We start from the raw sequence: 14,059 nt of genomic DNA on the forward strand, positions 1-14,059 counted from the left end.
GCATTTTCCTCATTTCCTCCAGGACACCCCAACTCTCTGATTTTCACTCTTTCTATCTTCTTGTCTGGTTCCTAACACTGGGGGCCTCAGCGTTCCATGGTTGGACCCCTTCTCTTCTCCATATCACTCCCTCCCTAGATGAGCCCACCTGCTTTTGTGGCTTTAAATACCAGCTATATGGTGATAATGCCCAAAGTTTTATTTCCAACTCCAACCTCTGCCCTTAATTTTTCCCAGCTGCTTACTCATCATTGATGCCTAATGGACAGCTCAAACTCCACAAGCACAAAACCAAACTCTTAATCTCCCCGCTAAGCAACTCCCATTTCAGTTCATGGCAGTTTCAAACCTCCAGAAGCTCGAGCCAAAACCTCAGAATCATATTTGACTCGACCTTTCTCTTACACCCCAAATCCTATCGACACAGCCTTTGAAATATATCCCAAATCTGAATGTCTGGGTTTTTTTTTTTAATTATTATTTTAACCACCGCTGCGCCATGGTGCAAGCCACCATGGTCTCTCCCCAGAATGACAGCAATGATCCTCTCACCAGGCTCTCCTTCTGCCCTTACCTCACTCCCCACGATCCATTCTCCACCCCACAGCTAGGTGGGCCTGCCAGACCCCGAGTCAGAGCAGGTGACTCCTCTGTTCCAAACCAGTGCTTCCATCATGCTCAGAGTGAAAACCAAAGCCTCCCAGCCCCCCAGATACTCCCGTGGCTCACCCCTCAACTCCGTATGACTTTGCCCAGCTCTCCTGGTCTTAGGGAAGCCTTCTCTCTTTTGTTTCCCAGTTTTGTTTTACTCATAGCACTTCCCACCACCTGCCATGCCATATATTTACTTATTTCATTGCTGTCCCTTCCTTTCTAGAATGTGCACTCCATGAGGGCAGCGAGTTTTGTCTGATTTTCCTATTGCTCTGTCTTGCGTCTCATCCAGTGCATGAATGATGATCGCTGGAATGAATGAAAGAATGGACGTGCTCTGCATGGCTCCGGGAGACAGAGGTGGAACCAAGGTGTAGAATCTGTAAGCCATAGATTTTAGCTAAAGAAAACAAGAGCTGCAAGGCACTGAAAAGCCACCTCATCAGTAACAAGCTCCCCACCACTGGGCATGTGTCACAGAGGGGTTCTGCGATGGGTAGGAGGGAGGTGGGCTAGATGAGGATGCTTCCAGCCTCAGATCCCAGGGTGCAGAGAGGTAAAGGAGCCTTGAGTGGCCAACAAACTCAGGGGCCCCAGCAGCCCCATGGCTGAGTGATCAGGACAGGCAAGTACAGGTGGTAGGGATGTCACTCTGGTCTTCTTCTCTAAAGGGTTAGAGGAGGGTGACAGGGCAGGTGTTTCCCCTCTGTAGAACAAGGACCCTGGAGGAGGCCAGGTCACAGCCCATGGGGAAACCAAGGCCATGGCAGGAAGGGCTCAGAAAGAGCGAACTCAGAAGCAGGGGTCCAGCCCCCCGCCCTCATGCAGCTTCAGGAGGCCCTCCCCAGGGGGATTGAGGTGGAGGGACTTTTCAGTTTGTTGGAATGAAAGCAGGACCAGAGGGCTGCTCCATCAACTTGAGAAGCAGAGGAGAGCAAACAGATAGGAGATGTGGCCTTGCAGGTCCTGTTGTGGGCTGTCTGGGAAGGGATGGATTTGAACTTAGATCTCACACCCAAGAAGGGAGAAGCAGGAGGCAGGAGATTCCCCTAAGAGGTGCAGAGAGCAGCAGTAGGATCCTCCAGGCAGACTCGCTCATTTACACCCACCCACTCACTGGCATGGTGAAGATGGGAAACTGAGTCCCACAGAGAGGAAGGAAACCAAAAGAGTTGCCCCCTCCGAGACCTGAAGCCCAGGCTCCTCAGCACTTCTCACTCCTGCCGGGGACCTCCCCTACCTGGAGATGCCCGCTTTCCGTCTCACTTCCCATCTACACCCCGGGACTCCCCCAGGAGAAACCGAGGCAACCCTTGCCCAAGCCCTGCGGCCTGGACGGCTGGGAAGCCAAGTGTTCAAGTCACGGGGGCGGGACCCTCGGCGCCCACAGTCTCCCCTTAGTCCACTCCCAGGCGCTGGGCACATCACTCACCGCGAGCCACCTGGGCGCCGACTCCAAGGCCCGCTCCGGGCCACAACTCCCGGCCCCGCTCCAGCTCCGGCTCCGGCTCAGGCTCGGGCTGCGGCTCGGTTGCGCTGGCTCTCGGCTCCGCCCCCGCCCGGACCCCGCCCCTGCTCTGCCCGGACCGCAGCACCGGCTCCTGTCCCGTGGCCCAGCCCGCAGCCCCGCAGCCCTGCAAGCCCCGCAGCGCCGGCTCCAGGACTGGCCACGCTCACCTGGGACAGGGCAGGACCAGGGCTGCCTGCGGGGCTGGACGGCCCTGGCTGTGTGCCCTGGCCAGTGTGCCTCTCTTTCTGGGCCACGTTTCAACCAGGAGGGAACCGGGGAGTCCTCGGAACAACCCGCTTCCCAACACATCCACACACACACACACCACACCGCTTCCCAACACACACACACACGCCCTGCTTCCCCCAACACACACACCCTGCTTCCCAACACTCACATACACACACACACACACGCCCTGCTTCCCCCCACACACAAACGTGCTTCCCAATACACACACACCCCTCGCTTCCCCCAACACACACACCCTGTTTCCCAGCACTCTCGTACACACACACACACACTTCCCAACACATGCACCCTGCTTTCCCAACACACACACCCCACACACACCGCTTCTCAACACACACGTGCACACACACACACACCCCACTTCCCAACACACACACACCACACACCCTGCTTTCGCAACACACACACACCCCACACACACCACTTCCCAACAGACACACACCACTTCCCAACACACACACCGCTTCCCAACACAAAAACATGCTTCCCAATATACACACACCCCACTTCCCAACACACACACACACCTCATTTCCCAACACACACACACATCACTTACCTACACACACACCTCGTTTCCCAACACACACACCACTTCCCAACACACACACACAGCCAAAACTAGGAAAGCTTTTCCAGAGTGTTACACATTAGGTAAGAGTGGACTGGTCATTTAAGGTTCTTTTTTTTTCATTTTCCTTTTAACTTTTCCGTTTTCGTTGAAAGGAGTTTATTTCTCAGTTTCGTACTAATAGGGCTTGAGTACCTCTCTAGCACTGCCTAGGCTACTTGGCTCTGAAACTATCTAACTTTAATAGCATTGTTTTTGTTTCCATTAAACAATTTTATTTTACATTCTTCTGTTCTCCGGAGCCAATGACACCGGTTTTCCATTTAACGTGTTAATATAAATGCCCCTTTTAAAACTCTTATATTTGTTTTTTCAAAAAATGTGAAGTCAATTTTTTAAAATAATGAAAATAACTGGCATCTAGAAAGTGCTTACCAGGTGCTAGTCTTTCCATACAGTAACTCAGTTACTTCCACCTCTAGGGTATCGACTTTTATTGCCTCTAACTTATAGATGCAGAAACTGAGGTGCAAATTTGAACTTGGATCTCACATCCACCAAGGGAGAAGGAGGAGGCAGGAGATACCCCTAAGAGGTGCAGAGAGCAGCAGTAGGATCCTCCAGGCAGACTTGCTCACTTACACCCACCCACTCACTGGCACAGTGAAGATGGGGAAACTGAGTCCCACAGAGAGGAAGGAACTTAAAAAAGAGTGACCCCTCTGAGACCTGAAGCCCGGGCTCCTCAGGACTTCTCACTCCTGCGAGGGGCCTCCCCAGACTCAAGATGCCCCCTTTACTCTGGCACCAGAGATGGGGATTTGCCCCAAAGATGGGATTTGCCCCAGGCCTCTGACACAAATTAATGCTGTAACCACTACCCTCCACCGCTTTCAGGTAAATACCTGTACAGGTGGTGCACAGTCAGCCGACATTGGAAAATGCTGCATTAGGACTGAATCTACCCTAGAAAACTCATTCTGGGCAGTGCACAGATCCATCTACGAGGATATTCACCACCATTTTGCCTACAGCAGTGAGAAGCTGGAAATCTCCCTAATGCCAAGTAACAGAAAAGTAATTAAGAAAACTGACGGAACATCTGAACCTAGAACACTCAACCCGACCCATCTTCCCTCAACCCCACTATCCAATTTGGGAGCAAATTTTTCAACTTGGCCTTCAAATATTTCCAAGATGCAGCCCATCTTTTCCATATGCACCATTACCACCTGGGTCCACATCTCCATCATCTCTCACCTGGGTGATAGCAGGAGGTCCTGGCCACTCTCCGCGCCTCCAACTACAGCCCTTCTTCAATCCAGCAGCCAGAGTGAGGTTTTGTTTGTTTTTTGTTTTAAGTCAAATTATATCACTCCTCTGCTGAAACTCCTGTTGATGACTCCCATCCCAAAGTAAAAGCCAAAGTCCTTACAATTGCTGTTTGGCCCCTGGCACCCTCTCTGCCCCGCTCCTTACACTCTCCTCTTACTCTGCTCCAGCCACACTGATTTCCTGGCTGTTCCTCAAATATGCCAAGCCTGCAGTTACACTCAGGCCTTTGCCTTTGCCGTGCCTGGAATGCTCTTTCTTTAGAAATTTACATGGCTCCCTCCTTCCTCTCCTTTGGGTCTTTGCTTCCATATGACTTTCTTAGCAAGGCCTTCCCTAACTATTCTGTGTGCAGCTGCAACACCCCCCAGTACCTTCTCCTGCTTTACTTTGTATTTTTCTCCATAGTACTTATCTGCACACAACACATTATATATTCCACGTTATTTATTGCCTTTGTCGTCAGTCTCTCACCCAAGAGAGCATGAGCTCCAAGGGAACAGGGACTTTTTGCCTTGTTCCTTGCCTTCTTCCAAGGCCTAGAACAGGATCTGGCATGCAATAAAATCTTTGTTAAGTGAATATACTAAAAATAATGCTGTGATTCTAATAACCAATGAAAATAAATGAACCACTGTACCCCCACGAGAACTGCAGCCTTACAGACATAATGTTGGGTGAAAGAGGCTGAGTGCAAAAACATACATACAGAATAGTATCGTTTCTATAAAGTTCAAAAGCAGGCAAAACTGCGTTACAGTGGTAGGAGCCAAGATAGAGGCTATCACTGGGGAGAAAGTTGGAGGTAGTGACTAGGGGAGGGGTGAAGGGGACTTCTAGATGCCAGTAATCTCCTATTTTTACTCTGAATTGTGGTTGCATTGATGCAAATACATTGTGAAACTGACCAAGTTAAACACATGATATTTACATTTCCCTTTATGCTTGTCGTATTTCTACAGATATTTATTTTTTAAAGATGCTATAAGTATGTTTATCAGATAGAAAAATGCCTAGAAAATATAAGGCTAAATTTAAAAAGCAGACTTTCTTTTTAACAAGGATGCCAAGATAATTCAAGGGGAAAAAATGGTCTTTTTAACAAATAGTGCTGGGAAAACTAGATATCCACATGCAAAAGAACTGAATTTGGACTCCTCCCTCAGGCCTTATACAAAAATTAACCCAAAATGGATCAAAGTCCCAAAAGCAAGATTTAAAATATAAAAATCTTAGAAGGAAACAAAGGTGAAAATCTTTGTGACCTTGAATGAAGTAATGATTTCTCAGATTTGACATCTAAAGCACAAACGACCAAAGAAAAAAGTAGATAAATTAGACTTTATCAAAATTCCAAGCTTTTGTGCTTTGAAAGGCACAATCAAGAAAGTAAAAACACAACTAATGGAATGGGAGAAAATAGTAGCAACTCATATCCTGAATATATAAAGGACTTCTGAAACTCAGTAATAAAAAGACTGACACAACTTTTTAAATGAGCAAAGCATTTGAAAATGTTCACAGAACATATGTAAGTAGCCAACAAGCACAAGAAAAGATGCTCAACATCATTAATTGTTAGGGAAATGTGAATCAAAGCCACCATGAGATACCACTTCACACTCACAAAGGTGCCCTTAGTCCAAAGGACAGAAAACAAGTGCTGGAAAGAATGTGAAGAAATTGGAAGCCTCATACATTGGTGGTCAGAGTGTAAAATGGCGAAGCCACTGTGGAAAATAATTTGCTGATTCTTCATAAAGGTAAACATGGAGTTACCACACGATCCAGCAATTCTACTCCTAGGTATACTCAACAGAATTGAAGCATATATATGCTGTACACAAATGTTCATAGCAGCATTATTCATAAGAGGAAAAAGTGGAAGCAACCTAAATGTCCCTTGGCTGATGAATGGATGAAGAAAATGTGATCTATCTGTGCAATGGAATATTATTCAGTTGTGAAAAAAAAACAAAGCACTGATAAATGCTACAACATAAATGAACCTTGAAAACATGCTAAGTGAGGCCGGGCGCGGTGGCTCAAGCCTGTAATCCCAGCACTTTGGGAGGCCGAGGCGGGCGGATCACAAGGTCAGGAGATCGAGACCATCCTGGCTAACACGGTGAAACCCCGTCTATACTAAAAAATACAAAAAACTAGCCGGGCGAGGTGGCCGGCGCCTGTAGTCCCAGCTACTTGGGAGGCTGAGGCAGGAGAATGGCTGTGAACCCAGGAGGCGGAGCTTGCAGTGAGCTGAGATCTGGCCAGTGCACTCCAGCTTGGGTGACAGAGCGAGACTCCGTCTCAAAAAAAAAAAAAAAAAAAAAGAAAACATGCCAAGTGAAAGAAGCAAGTTACAAAATGACATATATTGTATAAGTCCATTTACATGCAATGTCCAGAATAGGCAAACCCGTGAAGACAGAAAGTAGATTTGTGGTTGCCAGGAACTGGTAGGAGGGAGGAATGAGGAGTGACTGCTAGTGGGTGTGAGGTTTGCTTTTTGTTTTGTTTGGTTTCGGTTTTTTGGCATGATGAAAATATTCCAGAATTAGATCATGGTGATGGTTATACAACCCTGTGAATGGACTAAAAACCAGTGAATTACACACCTTAAAAGGGTGCATTTTATGGTATGTGAATTACATCTCAATGAAAAACAGTTGGGCTGCCAAATGCTTTGTGTAGAAAGAATACAAGGCTAAATTTTAAAAGTAGGTTGTTTTTTAACAAGGATGCCAAGATAGTTTAAGGGGGAAAAATGATCTCTTTAACAAATGGTGCTGGAAAAACTAGATATCCACGTGCAAAAGAAATGAATTTGGACTACTACCTCACACTTTATACAAAAATTCTGTAAAAGATATGTGTGAATATATGCATTGAAACATCTAAAAGACAAGTTAGGATCAGATTGTAAATGGACTTTTAAAACTCTTCTGTGCTAACCTGTATTTCCTAATAAGCATGATTGACTTGTTTAATAATAATTTTTTAAAACTTCCCAATGAGTTAAGGGACATTGATTAAAAACTCCCTGTGTGCAGGACCCTCTGCCAAGACAGGCAATTGGGATGCCCTGGGAACATTTTGGTCCTTGAGTGCTCTGACCTGGGCACCAGCCAAGAAGTACTCAGAAGGGGCGGAGGGAAAATGCCTCCAGGATACCCTGGGCCTCGGAGGAGAGAAATCCTTGGGTTGTGTCATTTAAAATTCTCCGAGGCAGGGAAGCTGCCTGTGCCTGAGCACTTCCACCAGGAGTGAGGACTGCCCCCATCAGCAGACCTGGATGGTAGGAGCTGAGCCCAGGACCGGCTGCTGCTGCTGCTGCTGCTGCTGGCAGTGGTGGTTACCCAGCCTCACACTGGGCTGCAGTCTCTATGCTGGTGGTCCTCTGCTCCAAGCAGCCTGCGCACTCACCGAAGTCCAAACCCTTCCACAAGCTGGCCCAAATGGATGAAGACAGGAATGGCTTTCCCTCCCCCATCTCTGCACCCCCAGCTCCACCAACTTCCCACAGCTCTTAGTACGCCCACTTCTGAGCTTCTGCTCACCCTGTGCCCCAGGCAGAGGCAACAGGTGGCAACTGCAAGGACTCTGGCCCCAGTGAACCTGGATTTGAATCCCAGCCCTGCCCCTTAGCAGCTGTATGCTCTTGGCCAGTCATTTCACTTCTCTTGACCTCAGTCTCCCTCACAGTTAAGTGGGGATGACAGTCCACTTAGATCTTGTCATGAGGGATGCATACACTAGGACTTGATGCCTGGTAAACAGTGAGTACTCCACAGTGTAAATATGTTATTGAACACTTGCCATATGCCACGCCCTATACCCTCACAACACCTCTATGGAATAGGTTCCATTCCTCATCCCCATCTTTGAGATGAAGAAACAGAGGTTTCAAGAGGTTCATGAATTTCCTAAGATGACCCAGATATGGAATGGTGGGACTGTGAGTCAAGTCCACGTTCTTCTCTACCCACTTTTATCTGGACCTTCCATGCCCACCTCCTGCAAGGAAGCTCTCCAGACCCCACAGTCCCTATGGGCTCTCCCAGTCCTCTCAGTTGCAAAGATCAGCCTGCCTGTCCTCCTGCTGGCTATCAGCCAAGACGGTCCTCCACTGTTGGCCCAAGTTCCATGTGTCCGTCCTGTGTTTCACCAGACCACGAGTCTCTGAGGGTTCAGGGTATCCCTTCCTTGCCACTTCCTTGTTGCTGGACCTCAGCCTCTGGCCCAGTGCTCGGCCCAAGTCTGTTTGCAGATTGACTTTTTTTTTTTTTTTTTTTTTTTGAGGCGGAGTCTCATTCTGTTCCCCAGGCTGAAGTGCAGTGGCGCCATCTCAGCTCACTGCAACCTCCGCCCCCTGGGCTCAAACGATTCCTGTCTCAGCCTCCCAAGTAGCTGGGACTACAGGCATGTGCCACCACGCCCGGCTAATTTTTGTATTTTTAGTAGAGACAAGGTTTCAGCATGCTGGCCGGACTGGTCTCAAACCTTTGACCTCAGGTGATCTGCCTGCCTTAGCCTCCCAAAGTGCTAGGATTACAGGCATGAGCCACTGCGCCCTATCCATGGGTGACTTATTGACAGAGGGACAATGCTTGAGAGAAGGACACATTGGAGCAGGCAGCTCTCCACAGAGCAGCCTCCAGCCTGGGAACCCGACATGCCTGCATCTCTTGGGCAGCCTCTGAGGTTGCCCCATTCCCACCTCAAGAACAGAGCCAGCATTTTGTCACTTCCCCACCTCAGGTCCTAACCCAATTCCAGGCTCATCAGTACATGGGGCAGGAAGGTCAGACACCCACAAAACACAATCCAGCTCCCCTGCCTGAGCCTCCTCCTGAGACCCCTTGCTGTGCTTCCTCTCTCTCCTTCCCTTCCGCCATATTGCTTCTAGAATCACCCCTCTGTTCTCAAGCCCTGCCATTCTAGCCCCAAGCTTACAAACCCCACTTCAGCAACATAAAATGTTCCGTTGGCCGAGGGTGTTGTCTTTGAAAATCAGTTTCTCCCTCCTTCATTAATTAACTCACAGAAGACCATATTATTCTTCTTTTCCAATGTGTGGACACAAGTGCCAGCTTCATCTGCGTGGTCACAAGTGCCGTCTTGGAACAGAAGAGACAGGGCTGGATTTTAGCATCTCTGCTCCCTTTTTTTTTTTTTTTTTTTTTTTTTTTGAGGTGGAATCTGGCTCTGCTGCCCAGACTGGAGTGCAGTGATGTGATCTTGGCTCACTGCAACCTCTACCTCCTGGATTCGAGCGATTCTCCTGTCTCAGCCTCCTGAGCAGCTGGGACTACAGGCATGCGCCACCATACCCAGCTAATTTTTGCATTTTTAGTAGAGACAGGGTTTCACTATGTTGGCCAGGATGGTCTCGATCACCTGACCTGGTGATCCGCCACCGTGCCCGGCCCACTGCTGCCCTTTTTAGGTCCTCTGTGCAAGGCACATACCTTAAAATGATTTACAATGGCCCTGACAGGCCCTTAACCCCACCCAAACTGCTCATCAGCACCTTTGCCCAAACAGATGTCCCAAGAATGGGAGGTGTATGTTCTCCTGATCAGAAAAGTTGGACTTTCTCCTAATCTTACCCATGAATCTTTACACAATCAGCAGTTCTGACAGTCCTGAGGTTGACAAAGACCAGGAAGTTAAGTAATGGTGACTGAAGCTCCCGCAGCCTGCAGTGTAGAAATAAATGCGCCTGTACCCAGCCCCACCCTGCCATGTCTCAATACAACCAGAGTGGTGCCCTGCGTGCATTCTGTCTGCAGCCCCAGTTTTTAAATCCTGCAATATTGAGAACCTTTCAAATTTAATAAAAGGCTAAACGGGCACATCCAGCTGCAAAAAACAAGATTGACAAGATCAAATTTTGTGTCACCTGTGAAAAACACCTGGCCAGTTGTGGTTTGCTGTACCAGCGCTGGGAGGCACACTTGGTACTAATACACTCTTGCTGAATTTCTCAAAGAAGGCGTATCAGGGTTGCAGTTCCAAGCATGTCAGGCATCCAGAGCGGTAGTGAGGGGTAGCTTCTAGCACTCAATTGTTTGCTCAATGTAGAATGCTTTGGTGGTAAAAGGACGTCATTTAATTTCATGTTGTAGTTAGGAAAGCCAAAAATCAGGGTGGTGGCCTGCCCAGAATCACACAATGAGTCAGGGCTGAGCTGAAGCCACAGCCTGGGTGACCACTTCTCTGCATTCACCCCGTCATTCATTCATGCACACAATGGCTTACTGAGCACCCACTATGCCGCAGGCACTGTGCTAGGTGCTGGGGACACAGATGATGATACAGACAAAGTCCCTGCCATCGTGGCATTTGAGATAGGAAATGCGCAAGTATACAAATAAGCAAAACAAGGACAGATCCTGACAGAGGGGTCAGGTGAAGGCCGCAGGGAGGAGCGACAATGAAGCTGCCGCTTCATGAGATGAGATGAAATGAGATGAGATGAGATGAGAAGAGAAAGCCAGAGATGGAAAAACCAAGCGGAGGGTATTTCCAGCTGAAGGAACTGTGAAGACAAAGGCACGTCTGAGCAGCAGTGAGCAGTCTGGGTCGGCTGGTGTGTGGTGACACTAGGAGTGGACTGAATGACAAGCAGGAAGGCAGACAAGAGGTGGATCATGGAAGCCTCAGCAGAGAGTTCGAATTTACTCTGAATGCGGTGGGAGGCCACTGAAGGGTCCAAGTGAGATGGAGAGGTGCTCTGATTTTGAATTCTAGGAGAGGCATCAGGTTCTAAGACACTACTAGCATTTCCCCTTTCTCACTGCTGGTGTCTTGTGGTGACCCTCCTTGCCATCTGGCTTCAGCACTGCAACAGAGGATGCCCACTCCTGTGTCCCCCGCATGACGATGGGACCTTGCCTGCCTGTTATGAACTGAATATGTGCCCTCCAAGTTCATATAGTTCATATATTGAAATCCTAATGAAAAAGGTGAGGCCTTTAAGAGATAATTAGGCCATGAGGGTAGAGATCCCTGAGCACTCTCTAGCCCTCGTTCTGCCATGTGAGAATAGAACAAGAAGGCAGCCATCTGCAAACCAGGAATCAAGCCCTCCCCAGACACTGAATCTGTTAACATGTTGATCTTGGCCTTCCTAGCCTCCAAAACTGTGAGAAAGAGATGTCTGTTGTTTAGGTCACCCAGTCTGCAGTGTGTTGCTACAGCAGCCCAAGCTAAGACACTACCCATGTCTTCTGCCTCCACCACAGAGAACTCTGGCTGCAGAGAAAAAGCAACATCCAACAGGTGGCCATGCGTGGCATCTTCCAGTCACTCTGGTTCAGCTGGGTCCCACCTATGTGGGCCAGGCCCCTCTCCATCAGGGGGTTTCCAAGAAACGTCTCCTTTCCCCATAAGAGGAAGCAGCGGCAACCACACATTTTCCCCCTGTGGTTGCCTTTTGCAGCATGAGAGGCTCACAGGGCTGCAGAGAAGGACTTAGATTCCACCCTGGTGTCTCGCAGATTCCAGGCCTGGGCAGCGAGTAGGCAAGAAAACTGGAAAGTTACGGGGCACAACCCAGGAAGGAGAGGGTGCAGGGCATTCCAGCCTCACTGTACACAGGGAGCCACACCACCAGGCCCTCTGCTGGGCAGGGGGAGGCGGAGATGACTGAGGTACGGCCCCTGCACTTACGCGGTGCCCCAGCTAGCAGGCCAGAGGCACACCATTCATGGTGCTCCTCATGAGCTCTGCCCAGAGACAGACTTTTGCAGATGTGGAGGTTCTTAATGACAGTGATGGCACTGCAGAGAGGTGGGATTGCAGGGCATGTCAATAAGCAAGGTCAATAGGTAAACAGGGACATTATAGAGCCTCCAATGAAAAAGACAAGTGATAACGGTTTTAGAATAATAAGAACTGCCAGCACTTGTACAGCACAGAACAGTGTTGTTCTAAGTGTCTGGCTCATCTGAACTCCTCTTGAGGTTCACAAGCCTATGAGGTTGTTGCAGAAGCAAATACAGGAGAAATCTCCATGCCCTCCAAGGATGACACTGGCTCAAGGCAGAATGCTTTGGTACTAGGAGGGCTTCATTAAATTTCATGTTGCAATTAGGAAAGTCGAAATTCAACCATATCAAAGGACTAATATGGTTCTTTAAAGTTGGCAACTTCTATTCATCACAAAACTCCATTAAGAGAGTACAAAATACAAACTGCTGGATGGAAAAAGATATTGAGAAGCACATAAACCCAAATGAATACATAAAGAACACCTAACAAACCATTAAAAATAATCCAGTCAATAATGAGCAATGATCTTGAATAGATACTTCACTGGAGAAGGTATAAGGATGGCAAATAACCCTGTGAAAAGATGCTCAACATCATTAGTCCTTAGGGAAATGCAACTTAAAACCATGATGAGAGACCACTGCACATTAATGCGGTGGTACACTAAAAAACACTGACCAGGCCAGGCACAGTGGCTCACATTGGTAATCTCAATACTTTGGGAGAGCAAGGCAGAAGGATCGCTTGAGGTCAAGAGTTCAAGACCAGCCTGGGCAACATAGTGGCCATCACGGTCTATCTCTACAAAAAAAAAAAAAAAAAATTATTAGCCAAGCATGGTGACATACCTATGGTCTTAGCTACTCAGGAGGCTGAGGTGGGAGGATCATTTGAGCCCAGGAGTTCTAGGTTGCAGTCAGCTATGATGGTACCACTGCACTCCAGCCTGGGTGATAGAGTAAGACCCCGTCTCTAAGATAATAAGAATAATGACCATATCAAGTGTAGGTGAGAAGGTGGAGCACCCGGAATTCTCATACACTGTTGATGGGAATACAAAATGGCACAGTCACTCTGGAAAATACTTGGTGTAATCTAGCACAGTTGAAGCTATCCATACTCTGAGACCCAGCAATTTCACCTCAGATAAGTACATGGACTTGGAGAAATGTGTAAGAATATCATCAGGGGCATTGATCATGATGGCCGTCCTAGGAACACCCCAAGTGTGCATCAAAAGACAACAACCAAAAAAGATAAATGGCAATATATTTAAATAATGTAGCAACAGCAAACCAAACGCCGCATGTTCTCACTCAGAAGTGGGAGTTGAACAATGAGAACACATGGACACAGGGAGGGGAACATCACACACTGGGGCCTGTCGGGGGGTGGGGACCAAGGGGAAGGAGAGCATTAGGACAAATACCTAATGCATGCAGGGCTTAAAACCTAGATGACGGGTTGATGGGTGCAGCAAACCACCATGGCACATATATACCTATGTAACAAACCTGCACATTCTACACTCATATCCCAGAACTTAAACTAAAGTAAATAATAATAATAATAATGTAGCAACACAACAATGGAAATGAAAAAACTAACTACCCAGAAATGCATCAGTGAATCTTAAACACATAAATGTTGCATGAAAGAAGCAAGGCACTGGAGAATACACACAGTATGCTTGGCTCAATTTATATAAGATTCACAAATGAGTAAAATGAAACTGAATTGTTTGAGGATCTCATAGGTGGTAAGTTTCTAAGGAAAAGCAAAGTAGTAACCCCCATCTGAATCAGGACTGTGACTACCTCTCATGGAGGGGAAGGGAATCGTGGCTCAGAAAAAAACACGTGGTAAACTTCTGGGACAGCCAGCAAAGTTCCTTTTTTTTTTTTTTTTTTTTTGTCGTCTGATTTCCTCTCTTGCCCTCAAGGCCACAAAGATAGGTGGCC

The 14,059-nt window shown here is 47.8% G+C and overlaps 1 protein-coding gene across 1 annotated transcript in view; it reads right to left on the minus strand.

Moving 5' to 3' along the window:
- NOD2 (nucleotide binding oligomerization domain containing 2) overlaps window positions 1-2,199 on the minus strand; it is a 39,386-nt gene extending 37,187 nt beyond the window's left edge. Inside the window, exon 1 of the mRNA XM_010376381.2 lies at window positions 2,087-2,199. The gene's annotated coding sequence lies outside the window, so the exon portion shown is untranslated. The remainder of the gene's footprint in view (window positions 1-2,086) is intronic.
- Window positions 2,200-14,059: the final 11,860 nt, after the last annotated feature.

This window comes from Rhinopithecus roxellana, chromosome 20 (assembly GCF_007565055.1).
Source record: "Rhinopithecus roxellana isolate Shanxi Qingling chromosome 20, ASM756505v1, whole genome shotgun sequence".
Classification (NCBI taxonomy): domain Eukaryota; kingdom Metazoa; phylum Chordata; class Mammalia; order Primates; family Cercopithecidae; genus Rhinopithecus; species Rhinopithecus roxellana.